Consider the following 17033-nt stretch of genomic DNA (forward strand, 5'->3'; position numbering starts at 1 on the left):
TTATTCCTAAAAATACTATTGTCACTTTTTTAACATGACATACCATGGCATGTGCCACTTAGTAACGGTAAATTCCGGTCCCAACAATGGTATCTTGCACCCCTTATGGCTTCTCCCGCTCCCTACATCACACCCCGCCTCCCCCTATAATTTCACGACAAGTATTGCCGTAAATGTATAGCTATATATATTTGGTCTTTTCCACTATATCATAACATAACGCCATAAATAAAGGGATGTATACGTTTCTTTGGTGCGTTCTGATGATATTTGCGATCTGTGTGTTGTTGCTTTTGAGATGACAGATGCTTTTGAAAACAGCCGGACTTGCTCCGGTGACTGTAGTTAGCCCAGCCACCAGAGCAGGTCTGACTAAATCGATAACAGAGATTTAGAGCTAAATAATGCCTTCCTACTTCATGGAATGTTTAATTGTTGATAGCAATCACGCATTTGCCTTTTATATGCAGGCAAATGTCATTAATTGCAAACATTTGCTATTCTGACCATATGTATGTCTGTTGTTGTATGTGTGAATAACTTCATAGTGCATTAATATAAAGTCAATACTTATCCAGTTTATGGATCAAAGGAATGTGCTCCGCTTGAGGCTGAGCAATGTTTTCCTCTATTAAAAAAAAATACGGAATGTAAGATTCGGCATACAAACTTAAATTGTCTGTTATTTGAGGCTCATATATGTGTACTGGTCATATAGCATTACATCCATGTCCACAAAACATATGGCATATCCCATGATTACCTGATCGGCAACAACAGTTCCTGTCAATTCTGTTGTTGTTCCTGCATAACATGGCTAAATGAACGCACATTGGAATGTTAATATAGAGCTATATACATTTCTTACATATTTTATAATTTTTACATATGAATCAATATACATTCAATTTGTCATTGCAAACTCAGCCTATTTGTTCTCTGTTCCCTATATGACAGAGTCCAGAGACCACCCTGAGCTGTGGGGGTTCTTTCCACATGGTGTAAGGCCCACATTCTGCATAACCTGTAGCAAATTAGCCAGTTGTTTCTGAACTTCCATTAGTGTCTTCTTTGATTTTTGACAGGGTTGGTTCACATCAAAGGCAAACTCAGCAAAAGTTATCTCCTATCTCAGGAGAGATGTACATTATCAATTATTCCCCAGCGTCATCACGCTAAAATATCCTATTTATTAATGGAGAAGGTTGTAATAAGACAATATTGCACAGAAGAGTTTAAGTCAATATGCGTATGCGGTTTGGTTAACATGGCAAAACATTGCACATGTTCTAAAGAAATTATGTATAATACTAAACTGTCATAACAAACTATCCTAGTGAAAATCAATTGCTTTGAAGTGTTAATTATTTCAAATTAATACAGGAGAAAGAGTTAATTTTCCTCTAGCCTCTAAATTCTGAAAACAGCTTGACGTTACTCATTCACAGCTTCACTCACAAATCCCCTTCTAAAGATTTTTATATCAAGAGATTAGATGTAATTTTTTTTAAATTATTTTCATTATATAGTACTTTTTACTTTGTAAGTGGTGCATTTCAAATGATAGTTATTTGTGTTTGTATTATAGTAAGTATTTGCTTATGAATGTTTATTTTGTGATATTACTCAAGCATGCATGTGTATTTATTGGTTGGCATTGCAAGCCTGTATTTTGCACTGAACCAGGACTCATTTATATTTTAAATACACCACTCAAAGTCACTGGCACAGGGGGAGAGAGCTTCCTGTGCTTCTGTGGACCTTATTTTTTTGGACGTATGCTTCGATGGGTATAAACCGGGAAGATAGGCGGCCTGTTAGAAATTATACTAATTGTGTGCTCAGATTTTAAGTCTTCATGTGTTACTAAAGCTAATTAGAGTAATGAACACGAATGACAGATTGTGATGCTCGATGACATGAGTATTACTGATTATATAAGGAACAACAACGGATTATCCTTCATCAGATGCTGGCCTTTTCAGGCTAATATATCTCATCTCTATAAGTTTCCATGTTGGTGCCGGATATGGCTGCTCCTGCATTGTGTTGACTTGTTTTGTGTGTTAATTCAGATGTCTTGCTACAGTACCTACTCTTACCATAGAACAGCTCATGGACACCAGGGAAACAACTTCGGCAGATTTCTATTCCACGTTTCTCACCTCATATGTGGAATATTTGGACATTCTAGCCAAATGTATCCCCACCTTGGTCAATGATGCGAAAGATGGGGGGTAAGGGAAACGTGCCGATGTGCTTGTGTGTGTGCGGCAGCTCAGACTTTGCAGAGTGTTACTGGGCTGGGAATATGTTTCTCCAACATGCTTTTATTATGCAATGAACGGAATGTTTTTCAGCTACTGGTGGGCAAAACAAACATTTCTTGCTTCACATGACTGATCAAATTAAATTTCAACCATGAACTCCATAAATGAGGACAGTCTATTGAACCCCTAACAGAGAAAATATTTTGAATTGCTGTTACATTACACTGTGCCTACGATCGTGACCAGTGCCTATGACACCATTCCCCATGCTGCATTCGGTCACTCAGACCACGTCATGGTCCACCTGATTCCCGTCTCCAAGCAGAAATCAAAGCTCTTCAAACCCGTTGAAAGGACATCAAAGCAGAGGAAAAGTGGAGCCATGGAGGATCGTCAGGCATGTTTGGAATGACCATGACTATTGCCACCAGTTTGCATGAGTATGCAAAGGCTGTAATTTCCTAAATCAGCTTATTCAACAGGTGTGTACCATCACGCACCAAGGTGAGATATAACAAGGACAAACCCTGTTCACAGCTAAAGTCGAACGTCTACGTTTAAAAGAAAGAAGGCGGAATAGGTGTGGATAAAAGGACAGGTTTAACGAGTCATTGTACAGGTTAAGCCAGTATATATATATATATATATATATATTTCAAATCCAAATACCTCAGCCGCTCCACTTGTGTTCTCTCTGGTCCGTCCCTGACACAATCTACCTGCTGTAGCTCCTCCCCCCGAACGACAGTTATGCACATTCATTTCTTTTCAACTAGTGTCTTTACCGGTCTTTCCTCGTATCCTTGCTGTCTTAGCGGTGTAAGTAGTTGTTGTTAAACGGGAAATAGGACATTTAGGCGCCGTTGATTGTAGACATGGCTGCTGTTTGTTGGCTGCCGTAGGTCCAAACTGTCAAACTGCTAGGTTTGTGAACGCTCACGCAACTGACGCAACAACGTTGCCAAGGTGAACGGACAATCCCAACAGCCAATAAGAACGCTCTGATTGGTCAAAGTGTACATGAGCGGTGGCAATTTTTGGGAGCGGCACACAGAGGCAGGGTACAGCAAAGTGATGAGTAAATATTCTCAGACCACTTCACCTAGATATAGCTGAATGGCTAATATGACATGTTTGCCAAATATTACAGTGAAAAAGTCACCCACCCCAGCTTTAAGCTGAATGTCGTGCCATGTATTTTTATCATAAAGAGCAGCGCACTACTTCCATAGCTTACATGTTTAATACTTAGGCCCCCGTGCAGCAGAGTCCCCCCAACTGCTCCAAGACGGAGCCAACTGCCCTTACACAGTCCCATGCAGTGCACCAAAGTGGCCCGTGTGCACATTTTTGAATCTGCGTTCCTACTCAGTTGCACACCATAGGATGCACATTTTTAAATGATTAGTATGATGATCTCGGTCTGAACAAACACTGAGTATGATTTACTAACAATTGTCCGTCAAACCATAGCTATCATGCTATGTGACTCCCCACCGTCATAACCCAGGACCTCAAGTGGGAAGTGAACATCAGCTCCCTAACCAAGAAAGCTGAGCAGAGGATGTACTTCCTGCTGCAGCTGAAAAAGTTCAAACTGGCAAAGTCATTGATGGAGAACTTCTACACAGTCATCAATGAGTCCATCCTCACCCCCTCCATTACCATCTGCTGCCACTGACAAGGACAAGGGCAGACTGCAACAGAGCATTTGCTTTTCAGAGAAGATGATTGGTTGTAATCTGCCATCCCTCCATGACCTGTATGCCTCCAGGACCAGGAAAAATTGCCGCTGACCCCTCCCACCCTGGTCACAAACTCTTTGAGACACTCCCCTCCAGCAGGAGGCTGCGGTCCATCCGGACAAAAACCACCAAGGTGCCATGATAACAGTTTCTTCCCATCTGCAGCCTCATCAACCATGCCAGCTGCACTGAGACTCTTAATGCAAATCTTTGGGACTTTTATCCCTATACACTGTACTTACTCTTCATACTTCACAAAGCTGTACAGCTCCTTAAATACATATATTGACGTGCATTTTAAAATATTTTTTATCCTAAATGTTCTATTTACTTTCCTGCTTTCTCAGTACTTGATGTCTTTATTTATCTATGTGTATTGTATGCACCAGTAGACCAATGCAAATTCCTTATATGTGAAAGTTATGCGTTGGCAGTACAGTAAACCTTATTCTGATTCTGTTACTGCTTTGAGCTGCTGCCAATATCTGATGACTGAACCAGTTATCAAGTCTTCTCCTTCACCATTTTATTAAGGAGTTGAAGTGGCTTAGAGAGTGTTATTAAAGTGAAGCATGCTTTGAATTATTTTAATTTACTCCAGGCCTAGAAAGGACACTAAGAAATGTAATTGTTCAATCAAGGTCCAGGGTCAATGGTAACTGAATGGCAAACACATTGATACACCTTATAATCAAGTCTGTGAAATGGGTTGAATTGTTTTGAATACCAAAATCAATCCTCACAGAGGAGTTTGGGTTATTTCTCTCACTGACTCTGCAGGCTAAACTAATTTTGTGGTTGAAATGTGCGATTAAAATAACTATAGTGGAAGCAGCAAAAATCACAGAGGGACATCAAAAATTTGACAGATTAAGACAAGCTTCCTACGCTGCACATCCTGGGGTGGCTCTAAGACTGATGGAGCAGAATGGAAGCAGGCAACATGTGACACAATCACAGGCCCACAGACTTGCTTCTCCATCTTACCTCTCACACAACACACCTGACAACATTATTCCATTGCCCCTGAGCATTGCAGGATATCAGTAGTAATGCTTCATACACTCAAAAACAACATTGTGAATAATTAATGCCAAATCACATTATTAATGTATTCTCAGACCCCTTCAAAAGAGGCAACTGTAGGTTCCACAGTACCCCCGTCTCACTCAGTCTTTAAGAAGGTAGATGTAAAAAAATGTTTGTAAAGAACACAAGACAGTGGAACAGTTATTACCTATTATGTGTGTTTTACCAAATAAGAATGACATTCAGAGAATATGAAAACCCATCTGATGAGATGTAAATTGTATCTCAGCAGTTCAAATTGACATTAGTAGTAGTCTATATTGTATATACTATACATATCCCACATAAAAGGGTAAGACATGGTATCACTGTCATTGTTATTCATGTTCGTAATTCCTTACGTTTGGATACATATGTACGTATATTCCTTTTGATCCCTGGATGAGACCTACATGGCATACTCAACATGATTATTACATTATCTAATTGCATCCCTACACATGTATTATTCAGGCCCTGACAACACTAAACCCTCTAGGAAAGGAAGAGATACGTATGCCTCAAGTCGTCGCTGAACAGCAGTTTGCTGCATTTTTTTCTCTCTTCTGTCAAAACTCCAGCGTGTTCTGGTTGGTCTCCGTAAAGTTACAAGTATAGCATGGGTTGGTCATAATGATAATTTGAAAGCCTGCAATATACATTGTTAATGTCAAGCCGTATACATTTTTACAAGGACGCTGAAAGCAAAACCATTGCATTGCATAACCTTAAGTATGTATTTCTTTCTTTCTTTATTTTTATTTCCCCTTGCCACTCCAGGAACAGCTGGCCCCATGAGTCCTATGTGTGTCTTGCCTTGCTGGGGTACAATGTCACATTGTTTACAATGGCAGCACAACACCTCTTTAACGTTATCCAAAGAGATAGTTAGGGGGCCAAGCCCGAGTAGGGCTGGGACCGCGTTTTGCAGAGCAACGCGGTTCCCAAGCCCTGCGGGGCAGGGAACCCTATTGTTCTTGTAGGGATTATTCCTATTATTATTATTCTCCGCGAGAAAGTGGTGCTGCAGCCCAAACCGTAAAGGGTTGGGACATGCCACTTGCATGGCGTATCCAGGTCCATCCAAGGAACGCAGACAAAAAAATTCAGACATCCCGGCCACTAGGTGGCGCTACAACAGCAGAAAAACACGTTTGGGTCTATAACTTCCGCACCCAAAGTCCGACAGTCAAAAACTTTATATCCACAGATTCACACAAGTTAGTTGCATCTTTTGAGATAGGCCACGCCCATTTGCGTATATATACATTTTTCGCTACATCGCTAAAACTGTGTCAGTCACCAAAACATACTCCTCCTACAGTTTTCGCCCGATTTGGACGAAACCAAAAGCATTATGCTCTACCGACTCCCACAAGCAATAGTTGGTCAATTAGTTTTTCTACGACCATCGGAAGACCAAACGGTAGCGCTTTAAAAATTTGCGAAAAACTGTAAAAAAAAAAAAAAAGAGGGATTTTCTTGAAACTCAAGGGAGACTATCATGGGGCATACTTGAGTCTATCGAAAAAATATGGGCAAGAAATTCCTTTGTGGGCCGGACTTATTAAATAAAAGAGTTTTTCAATTTTTTTGCCTGTTTTCGCCATTTCCTAAGTCTTTCGGCGGGAAAATGGGAAAATTCAAAAAAGTGTCTTTACAATGGAGAGGTTGACAATTTGATTTTGCTATAACTCCCCAACCGAACATCGCACATTCAAAAACTTGACATCCACTTCTTCGGTACATTGAGCCGCATCTTTCTACCCAACGTAATTTTGCAAATGTCATCCATAGGGGGCGCCAAAACCACAGAGAGCAAAGAAAACGCGTTTGGGGCTATAACTTCCACACCGAACATCCCACAGTCAAACACTTTATATCCACAGATGCCCACAAGTCAGCTGCATCTTTTGAGATAGGCCACGCCCATTTGCATATGGGATTTTCTTTCGCTACATTGCAAAAACTGTGTCAGTCACCAAAACACACTCCTCCTACAGTTTTTCTCCGATTTGGACGAAACCAAAAGCATTATGCTCTACCGACTCCCACGAGCAAATGTTGTGTAAAGAATTTTTCTACGACCATCGGAAGACCAAACGGTAGCGCTTTAAAGATTTGCACATAGCTACCTTTTACCAAACTGCTCCTAAATCCAAAACGATTTATCCTATTAACACCAAACTTCACACATGTGTTTGTCCTATGGTTCTCAGGCTGGTTCTACTTTTTCCTTAAATTGCTCCAAAAGGGGGAGCCAAAAACACACTTGAGCATCTTTCTCTGCCATTACTTTTGTCTTTTGGTCTATAACTCCCAAACCAAACATCCCACATTCAAAAACTTTACATCCCCGGATTCCGTGAAGCGAGGGGCCGGCGCCGCGGACGACGACGCCCGATCCCGAGTCGCGTGGGAGGCTTGGCCCCCGTTCACAACTGCTCGCAGTTCTAGTTAGGGGGCCAAGCCCGAGTAGGGCTGGGACCGCGTTTTGCAGAGCAACGCGGTTCCCAAGCCCTGCGGGGCAGGGAACCCTATTGTTTTTGTTGGGCCTTTTATTAGGGGGCCAAGCCCGAGTAGGGCTGGGACCGCGTTTTGCAGAGCAACGCGGTTCCCAAGCCCTGCGGGGCAGGGAACCCTATTGTTCTTGTAGGGATTATTATTATTATTCCTATTCCTTACGTAAAAGTGGTGCTGCAGCCCAAACCGTAAAGGGTTGGGACATGCCACTTGCATCACTAGTTCAGACCCCCGGTCTCTCAGCATACAAAAAAATTCAGACATGCCGGCCACTAGGTGGCGCTACAACAAAGGAAAAGGCGTTTTGGGCTATAACTTCCGCACCGAAAGGCCGACAGTCAAAAACTTTATATCCACAGATGCCCACAAGTCAGCTGCATCTTTTGAGATAGGCCACGCCCATTTGCGATAGGATAGATTTTTTGCTACGTCGCAAAAACTGTGTCAGTCACCAAAACATACTCCTCCTACAGTTTTTGCCCGATTTGGACGAAACCAAAAGCATTATGCTCTACCGACACCCACGAGCAAAAGCGGGTCAAATAGTTTTTCTACGACCATTGGAAGACCAAACGGTAGCGCTTTAAAGATTTGCGAAAATTCCTTAAAAAAAAAAAAAAGGGGGATTTTCTTGAAACTGAAGGGAGACTATCATGGGGCATACCTGAGCCTATGGCAAAAATATGGGAAAGAAATTTTTATGTGGGCCGGACTTATTAAAAAAAATAGTTTTTCAATTTTTTTGCCTGTTTTCGCCATTTTCTAAGTCTTTAGGCGGGAAAATGGGAAAATTCAAAAAAGTGTCTTTACAATGGAGAGGTTGACAATTTCACTTTGCTATAACTCCCCAACCGAACATCGCACATTCAAAAACTTGACATCCACTTGTTTGGTACATTGAGCTGCATCTTTCTATCTAACGTAGTTTTGCGAATGTCATCCATAGGGGGCGCCAAAACCACAAAAAGCAAAGAAAACGCGTTTGGGGCTATAACTCCCAAACCGAAAATCCCACATTCAAAAACTTTACATCCCCGGATTCCGTGAAGCGAGGGGCCGGCGCCGTGGATGACGACGCCCGATCCCGAGTCGCGTGGGAGGCTTGGCCCCCGTTCACAACTGCTCGCAGTTCTAGTTATCTTTGTTATTATGTTTCAATACTGTTCATGGCCTTAGCTCACATCAGCATTTCAGTGTTCACTGAAAACATTATGAATTATATAATTTACAATTAACGCATGAATGGTTTGTTTACAGTGATATATTCTGGCAACACTATCCAAGTATCCCAAAGCTACACTTTGAGGAGGCGGGTCATTCCACCAAAAAGACTCTGTGGTCTCAAAAGTGATATACAGTTTATCAGGACAAAAAAAGTGTTGCCCCCATTGATGGTTCCCACACAGCATATACTGTAAGATCTTAAGAGCTGAGGAGTAGTTACCAAAGAGCCACAAAAAGAGCAACAAACTCCCAGCTGATGGAAACGTAAAAGCTTTTTCACAAAACCTTTAGCCAAGGCTGTGCAGCAACATGACACAAATAACTGAAGTAAGCACTTACAAGTGACCTCAGTAGCTACATGAGAATGACACATAAAGGAAGTGGATACAAAGACACTGCTATGGTATCTGAAAAAGCAGGATGGATATTGAGCGTTGATAGATTTAAGTCCATCTGTTAGCCAAAGCTGAGGAAAATGTGAGGAGAGGAGAGTTATTTAATGGTGTCTCTTTTGACTGGGGAGCAAGAGGGCGGTGCTCTTTATGCCAGACACACAAACAGGCTGGCCGACAGTTATGAGGACAGATGAATGATGCAACACATTCAGCACTGAGGGAATTGATATCAGATGTTGACAGCTAGATGGACATAGTATCTCTTCTGGCATTCAACTGTTTTTTTTCTCTCACATTTCTCATCACAAGCCTTGTGAATGCTTACTCTTAGATGCAACATATTTTCACCATGCGAACTGCAAACACACCATTTTTAAGCTCCATTATGCATGTTGTGTCATATGACTGAGTCTAGCATAAAATATGCCATACAGCAGGTTGCCTGAGATAAATGTTTCACAAGCAATAATCTCTATGAAGACCTGACGTCTCCGGTGTAAGCCGCCTTGCTAAAAATCTGCAATGTGTAATGCTGAATTAATAACACCGAGCTAGCATTTATAGATGGGATATTAAGTGCTGAAGCCTGGGAGAGATGATAACGCATACACTCCTTTCTGGATTGTCAAACTTGTCACAGCACTCCCTTCATGTGCTTCACAGTAATCCCATTGTTTTTAAAGTGTGGTTACTGTTCTCTTCTCCATAGTGAATTATGTATACCTGTATGTCTCTTATTGTACTACAGTGTTTTAAAATGCACATATACATGGTGTATATAACCCCTTTAGTAACCAAACGTAATCTGTCAAGGGAGAACAATCCTATGCGACAATCAGCCATAGGCAAATATCATACAGCAAACAGGTGAGGGGAGTCGGTAGGTGGCAGTCGTGTCCCATTTGCAAGAGACACATGGGAGCGCTCTCTCTCTCTCTCTCTCTCTCTCTCTCTCTCTCTCTCTCTCTTTCTCTCTCCCCTCTTCTGAAGCGCGCACGCACATACAGCAGAAATGAGTGCGGACTTGAACAATAATTAGCATTTGTTCGCCTCTATTAAAACTGACCAATGAATACAATGGACACAGCATTGGATTCAAAGGAACACCGCATCTATTAATGCAGTGTTCTGAATGAGATTCTGCACAGACTCCTTGCAGTGGAGTAATGTTGGGAGCTGTATAAGTTCAAACAGAGAAATGTGAAGACTGAAAGAGTGGAGAAGCAGTATTTTCCTGCACTCTCTGCTGCGGCCGACCCACCGCAGTGACTGCCGGAACAGCCTCACTTGGAGAGAACGGCTCGTCAGTGGTGGGAGGTAACCTACATGATGCCCCCCTCGTGCACTCATCAATTCAGTGTCCGTCAGTGCTGTGCCGTGCGTATTATTCGGGTACGTAAGCGCTGAGGTACTGTGAAAAAAATGCCCTTATTGGACCGGGATAATTTGTGATAACATTTGAAGCAGTCTAGAACATACTGCAGTCGACCGAAGAGGGAAAAAGACTAGGCTTGGACGATCAGCACTGGATAATATCTCTTAAATGCCAGACCCCCGCGCGTGTCACATCAAATGGATAGGCAAGGCTTGAATTTTCGAAATGCATACATAGATGGAACGCGGGGCGGAGAAGAGATGACTGCCTTTGGTGAACTATAACTCTCGTCCAGACAGGCTTATCGAGGCTCGGCGCGGAAAACATGTTATAATTGCGCTTTTGGTGTCAACAATGAAATCTCCTCACACTTGAAGTTGCTGACTGAATTTCTGATGGGGTTTTAAAGGTTTTTTTGAGGATAACTGCTGGATTTCTCCCCCCCCCCCACACCCCTCCATCCCCTTTCGAACATGGAGAACGGAGGAACCCGAAGACAAGAGAGACATGTTTAATGTAGGCAACTTTATCAATTCTACCATGTATGAGATGCCAATTAAGTCACCAAACTGTGGGACTTAAGCACTATACCCACGAGGGGAAATAGAAAATAGCATGCCGAAATCCGCACTGGGTTGTGAGATGTCATCTAATCAGATTCAGACAGGTTTGTTTATCAATAAGTAATATTGACTTAAAGAAAAGTTACGTTTAAAAACGATAGCGAACGAGACATTACAATAATCCAATATCTCCCCTCAATGTATGGATGATGGTCTGTCATTCAGTGTAATGACGGGCTTTGCAAGATGCATGTAGCCTACCTGGAAATGTCTCTCAATTGAGATTCTCCGTGCTCTACACATTGTGGACACAGGTTAGTTGTGTTTAACATTTAATTTAGATGTGAAAGAAAAGTTTAAAAAAAAACTGTTTCATTGTCAACAGATTCTCCAAACTCATTAACTGGAAGACAACCGGGACCACAGTGGGTATCGCTTTGCATCAGGAGAGTCGTTTCAACCATGGCACTTGTGGGTGCCTGCGTGTTCTGTGCGTCCTGAGAGAAAAAGAGGAAATATCATCGGGTGCATTATCATCGCGGCGAAGAGTTGTGCTACTGACTGATGTGTGCGGATTACATACCACGTCGTTGTGAGAATGGGAGCACCATGTGTCTGACAAGAACATATCACCACGGATTCTGCAAAATCGCCTGAGAATTGCGGATGTTTTTTCGATGCAGCTTTTGGGAGGGAGCGTGAGAGGGGCCGTTCCGCTCCGTCTAAAGCAGAGATCCTGCAGACCTCCGCGTCTTTCTGAACAAGTAAGTTATTGTTTGTGGTGTAGAGATATTTTGGGCTCACTCTTCCTTATAACATACAGTTAGACTACCCCATCCAGGTTGCTCCTGTGTGGTGTCCACATGTTGTAGTTGTTCCTTCTTTTTTTGTGATCACTGCAGTGATATTAACTCAAGCAAGGCAAAGCACTCCCAAGGCTTTTACCCTCACTCATGCTGCGGCCACTAACTAAAGCATATTTAATCATGCACTAATTTGGAAGATAAGGAAACGATGCGCGTGCATGCGTGGGTATGCTCGCGTTTCACTGCGCGCACCTTGATTTGAGCGCGAGCATCAAGCTCAGATGAACAAGAAAGGAAGAGTTTAGCTTTCATTTCAAAAAGGATCAAGGCGAACATTAGCAAAATCCAGTAACATACAATCGTTTGTATCTTCTTTTCACATTGGAATATGCTGAATATGGACAATGAAACCAAAATCTATCCATCCAATCTATACCTGCATGCTCTCAACCTGCATTCAGTATCTGAAAATATGCCATATTGAGCACAGGTATCTGTATGCTACTGTAACCAATAAGATGTAGTAGTTGGGATTTCATATGCAAAGATTGATTCTCCGGTATCCCTAACTTTTGTCTCAATCGTTAGACATTTGTCTTTTTTTTTCCTCCCCTGAGTCCCCTGCCTTCTCATGGCTTACACAGAAGGCGCTTGTTCACTGCCGCTGTGGTTGCCTGAAAGGGAGCTGTCCACCCTACGTGGTGCTGAAATTAAATCTGCCGTCTTTGCTCTACTACTGCTGGGGGAGATATGGACGTTGTAGCTCATAGCTGGAAGATCTGAGCCACTGGTCAGCTGAATATAATCCCACCCCAGTATGCGAGGAAGCAGCAGATGCCACATGTGAGGGTGTATGCCTCTGATATACAAGAAGTTAAAAAGGAATTACTCTGAGCAAATGTTAGTACAAACACATACATGTGTTGATTTTTTTCTATCTCAGTGCCTTTGAACTCAGTAGCAAGTGAGCTTACAAATACATAATGTATGTCATGTTGGTGATTAACCAGTGTTGGTAGAAAATAAATAGATGTGGATGTCACATTTCAGACAAATAATGAATTGCATGTCTCACGTGCAAAAGTCACAGCGGAAATGATTCACCTTTTAAAAGAAAAGCCCGCCATATGATGGTGTTTTGACATAACCTTGGGGAGACAAATTAGTCTGCTGATTTTATGCTTGCCCTGTGAGAAGCTTTAGCGTGATGAATCCTCCTTGCATATTCCCAGGATTGCAGTTATTTGTTGGCAACTGATGCAGAGTGATGCATAGTAATATGTCGGGAGGCTGTTCCCTCCTCCCCATTTAACGCTTCTCAAACCCTCTCATCCCCGTGGAGATTTTCTCAGAGGAATGATGTGGGGCTGTAGGTTTTGGGATGTCATAAGATTTTGCAAAACCTCTGCCAGCATAAGGAGGACATCACTTTAAAACTGACTGATTCACAGACTCTGGATCAGTGTTGTTTATTTGACTATGCTAGAGTGACAACAGCTATATCCCCAGTGTGTCCCTGTTAGTCCTTCTAAGCAGCAGGAAACAGCCTCAGAGCAGGTGCACTAGAGAGACCAAGAGGGACTCCCTACTGCTCACACAAAGCCAGTCTTGGGATGATAATGTCGCTGCCATAGAAATCCTTTCTTTTGGTCCAATTTCTCCAGCTATTGTTGTCAGACTTATCTATTGATCCTTCCGAGCAGCTGTGTCAGAAAACTAATGAACTTGTCAGGTGGAAAAGGGTACTACGGCAATGAGGTGCCAGGGTCTTGCGACGCGACAGGCTGTATACCCATGCTCCCTTCCCTTCCCTTCCCTTCCCTTCCCTTCCCTTCCCTTCCCTTCCCTTCCCTTCCCTTCCCTTCCCTTCCCTTCCCTTCCCTTCCCTTCCCTTCCCTTCCCTTCCCTTCCCTTCCCTTCCCTTCCCTTCCCTTCCCTTCCCTTCCCTTCCCTTCCCTTCCCTTCCTTTCCCTTCCCGTCCCTCTCTTTGTCATTATTTTCCTCTCCTCAGGATGTGACTCAGTTCAGATCGGGGCCAGCACTTTGTGCCATGTAATAAAAATGTTCATTTCTCAAATCGGATTAATCTCTGTAAAGCAGAGCTTAGGACACCATTAGCAGTCATTTATATCACTGCCAGGGACTTGTATCAATAATGGGGCTACCCCTACATTTCTCATCTTCTCTGGGTATAACGCCTCTCAGGGGGTTTCATTCAACAAGGAAGAGAAGCAGTAACATTGATCTGTTATCTGCTCCCCTGCTAGTTTAGAAGTGGCTGGCCAGATAGGAACTGGGAGCTCAAATGCTGGAGGTGAAAGAAGCCTGCATATAAAGATAAATTTGAATGGTTAAAGGTTCAGAATTCAGAGCCTTGTAGTCACATAAAATAAAGTATTCTAGGTGTGTCTGTGGATCCACTTTTACCTATTTGCTTCCCATTAAAGCATGCAGGCACATCTATATTATAATGAACAGGTTCCTGTACACAATGAATGTTCCCTTATTACTAGGGATATCTCAAGTACTTTGGATTTTTGTAGTGACACCAGGTTTGAACACTGTGGCAAATGCTTCAAATCACCGATAACGTTCCAAAGTATATTGCAAAACAAACAAAAACAATGAATATGCTTTCTTATATTATCTATTCTCCACCCAGCGTTTGACCACAAACCACAAGTATTTCATTTTTGGTAGATGGTGCATGCACTGTTTTGAAGTGATTGTTGTTGTCAGATTTGGAAAATGTAGCAATTCGTTCACTGGTTCGTCCCAATAGCTAAATGTCACAATAGAAACTTCCGTGTTGTATTTATTGAGAAATAAAAAAAAGTGGTTTCCAATCTGCTATTACTCTGAGGGCGATCATCTGAACCTGAGAGTGTGTGTTATCCATGCTTGTAAAGTATACTATTCTCTATTGGCCAGACACAAGAAGGCAAGCATCCTGGGTGTAGCACACTTATACAGACAGACATGAATGGTATCTGCAGTAGCCCCACTCATTAGTCATCCTCTCCAGCATGTCTGGCTGAATGTTCTGTCCTGGGAAAGAACAGCTGAGCAGGGGGACGGCAGCAGCACATTCCGTCAGTCGATGGATTAATCAATTGGTGTTCCAACTCAGCCCATCCATCTCGGGGAATAATCTGGGAGACATCATAAAAGTGCCATTCTGTCATTCTAGAGGCCGAGGAGCATCGCTCCATTTTTTTCCCCCTACTCCCTCTCTCCACTGCCACTCTTATCGTGGGAACAGGAGTGGATTCAAATGAATATAGATGAGTGTTCAGCGTGGCAACACTGTGATGGGCTTGTGTGTGGTCTGTCTTTTTTTTTTTTTTAACAATACAGCATGAAATATTTTTGCTGCTGTGACTCAGGGCTTAAAATGAATTTTTTCAACACCATAGCTATCTCCCTATTTCCCCCATTACCTTCGTACCATTCAGCGAAGGGCACTGACCTGAATTCAGGGTGCATCGTTACTCACCACTTGCCTTACAGCACCCACCTTGCCAGTCGTGATTATGGTGTCTATGTTGATTTAGTCATACCAACCTTCCTCTCCGCTGCCACTCTCTCTTTGTTTGACCTCACTGTAACGTCACATGGGGAAACAATGACCCGATCACCCGAGAAAGGACTAATGTGAGGTCTCACAAAAATACGTATATACATGTGCACCACGATCACTCTAACTGCCTCGAGGCACCAGGGCACGGTCTCTTTAAGGTGATTCAGGCCCAGGCCACCACATTAATTCCGGCTACTAAATGTAAAGGTTAAATGGGCTGGGAAAGGGTTGAGTTATCTCTTACTGCCTCCCTTTAGTTTTACAGATTATGCCTTGTGGAAGATATTTGAGTCCTCCTTAGAAAAAAAAGCAAAGGACAATAAAAAAGGAAATTGAAGGCAGGGTAGAAAACGAGACCTTCCTCCCAAGTGCTGTTTTCTCAATCTTGTTGTGTTGACAATGGAATATATAGTGATCTAAGCAAGCTTGGTGCTCTGTGCTCTAAACACTCAAAGTTAAAAACATTTGAACTGGAGAGATGCCCTTCAAACAGGTTTCCATGTGGTCGCATAGCAACAGAGCCACGACTTGCACTTCTCCAGGCAGCTTATGAGCTGCTAGCTAAAATAGAGGCTTGTCAATGGACACCCACCTTCGGTGACAAAACCTTTAAGCATTTTGATTTAATACTTTAGGCTATTTTAAATCGCACTGGTCGTTAGCCTGCTGGAAACCAGGTTCATTATAGGGACTTTTCTTTACATACAGCTGGCCGTCAAAATATTATTTCAAAGTAAATAACATACTTTCTCAATCACATTGTGTGCTTCATTTAAGATGAAGATGGGCTCTGCAATAGTAAACACAAGCATGGTCATGCCAGAGGATGTATTCACTTACCTTTCACAGTAACTCATAATGTGGTTTTTGAGATGAAAAGAAAATCCCCTAGAGCTGCAATGGATATCTGACCTGTTAGAGCTGATGTGCTTCTCCAAGAGATGAAGCCTTTTTCTTTTTTTCACAGTGTTCTGTCCAAAACATATTGCAAGCTCTATCTGTGCAGATAATTAACTCTTCCAGCACATGCAGCATTAAGACTAAGATTCAGTTAATTTTCAAGACATGTTCATTTTCTCAAGTGATATAATCAAAATGCAGGAAACCTGGAATAGGTTACAGGGAAAATATGTGTGATATTTATACTTTATATTGCAACCTTTAAAAACATTAATAAATGAAATAACTCAACTGCCCTTTGAGAACACCTCACACAACTGTGCTACTTAAAACCAATGCATGTCAAGAGCCTTCATCAGGGGTTGTCCCTTGGCCAAGCTGCCAGAAGGTGCAGTCTAGTTCCGTGATGTGAATACAGAACAGGTGATGCTTGTTCATTAGTTAAGAAAAAAATAACTTTATTCATGGATAAAAATTGTATTAAAGTGAAATCTGAGCAGTTCTGTTTTGTGGAGAGCAGTCCGTTACACATAGTAATTTAATCACCTTCACATCAACTATAAGTTGAATAATGGAATGGTAGG

The 17033-nt window shown here is 42.2% G+C and overlaps 1 protein-coding gene across 1 annotated transcript in view; it reads left to right on the forward strand.

The window, feature by feature from the left end:
* Positions 1-11863: 11863 nt before the first annotated feature.
* The window catches only part of LOC307251243 (leucine-rich repeat-containing protein 4C-like), a gene marked incomplete at its 3' end in the record, with an annotated part of 46546 nt that continues 41376 nt past the window's right edge, over positions 11864-17033 (forward strand). Inside the window, exon 1 of the mRNA XM_080028563.1 lies at positions 11864-11927. The remainder of the gene's footprint in view (positions 11928-17033) is intronic.

This window comes from Ammodytes marinus, assembly GCF_949987685.1.
Source record: "Ammodytes marinus genome assembly, chromosome: 5".
Lineage (NCBI taxonomy): Eukaryota > Metazoa > Chordata > Actinopteri > Uranoscopiformes > Ammodytidae > Ammodytes > Ammodytes marinus.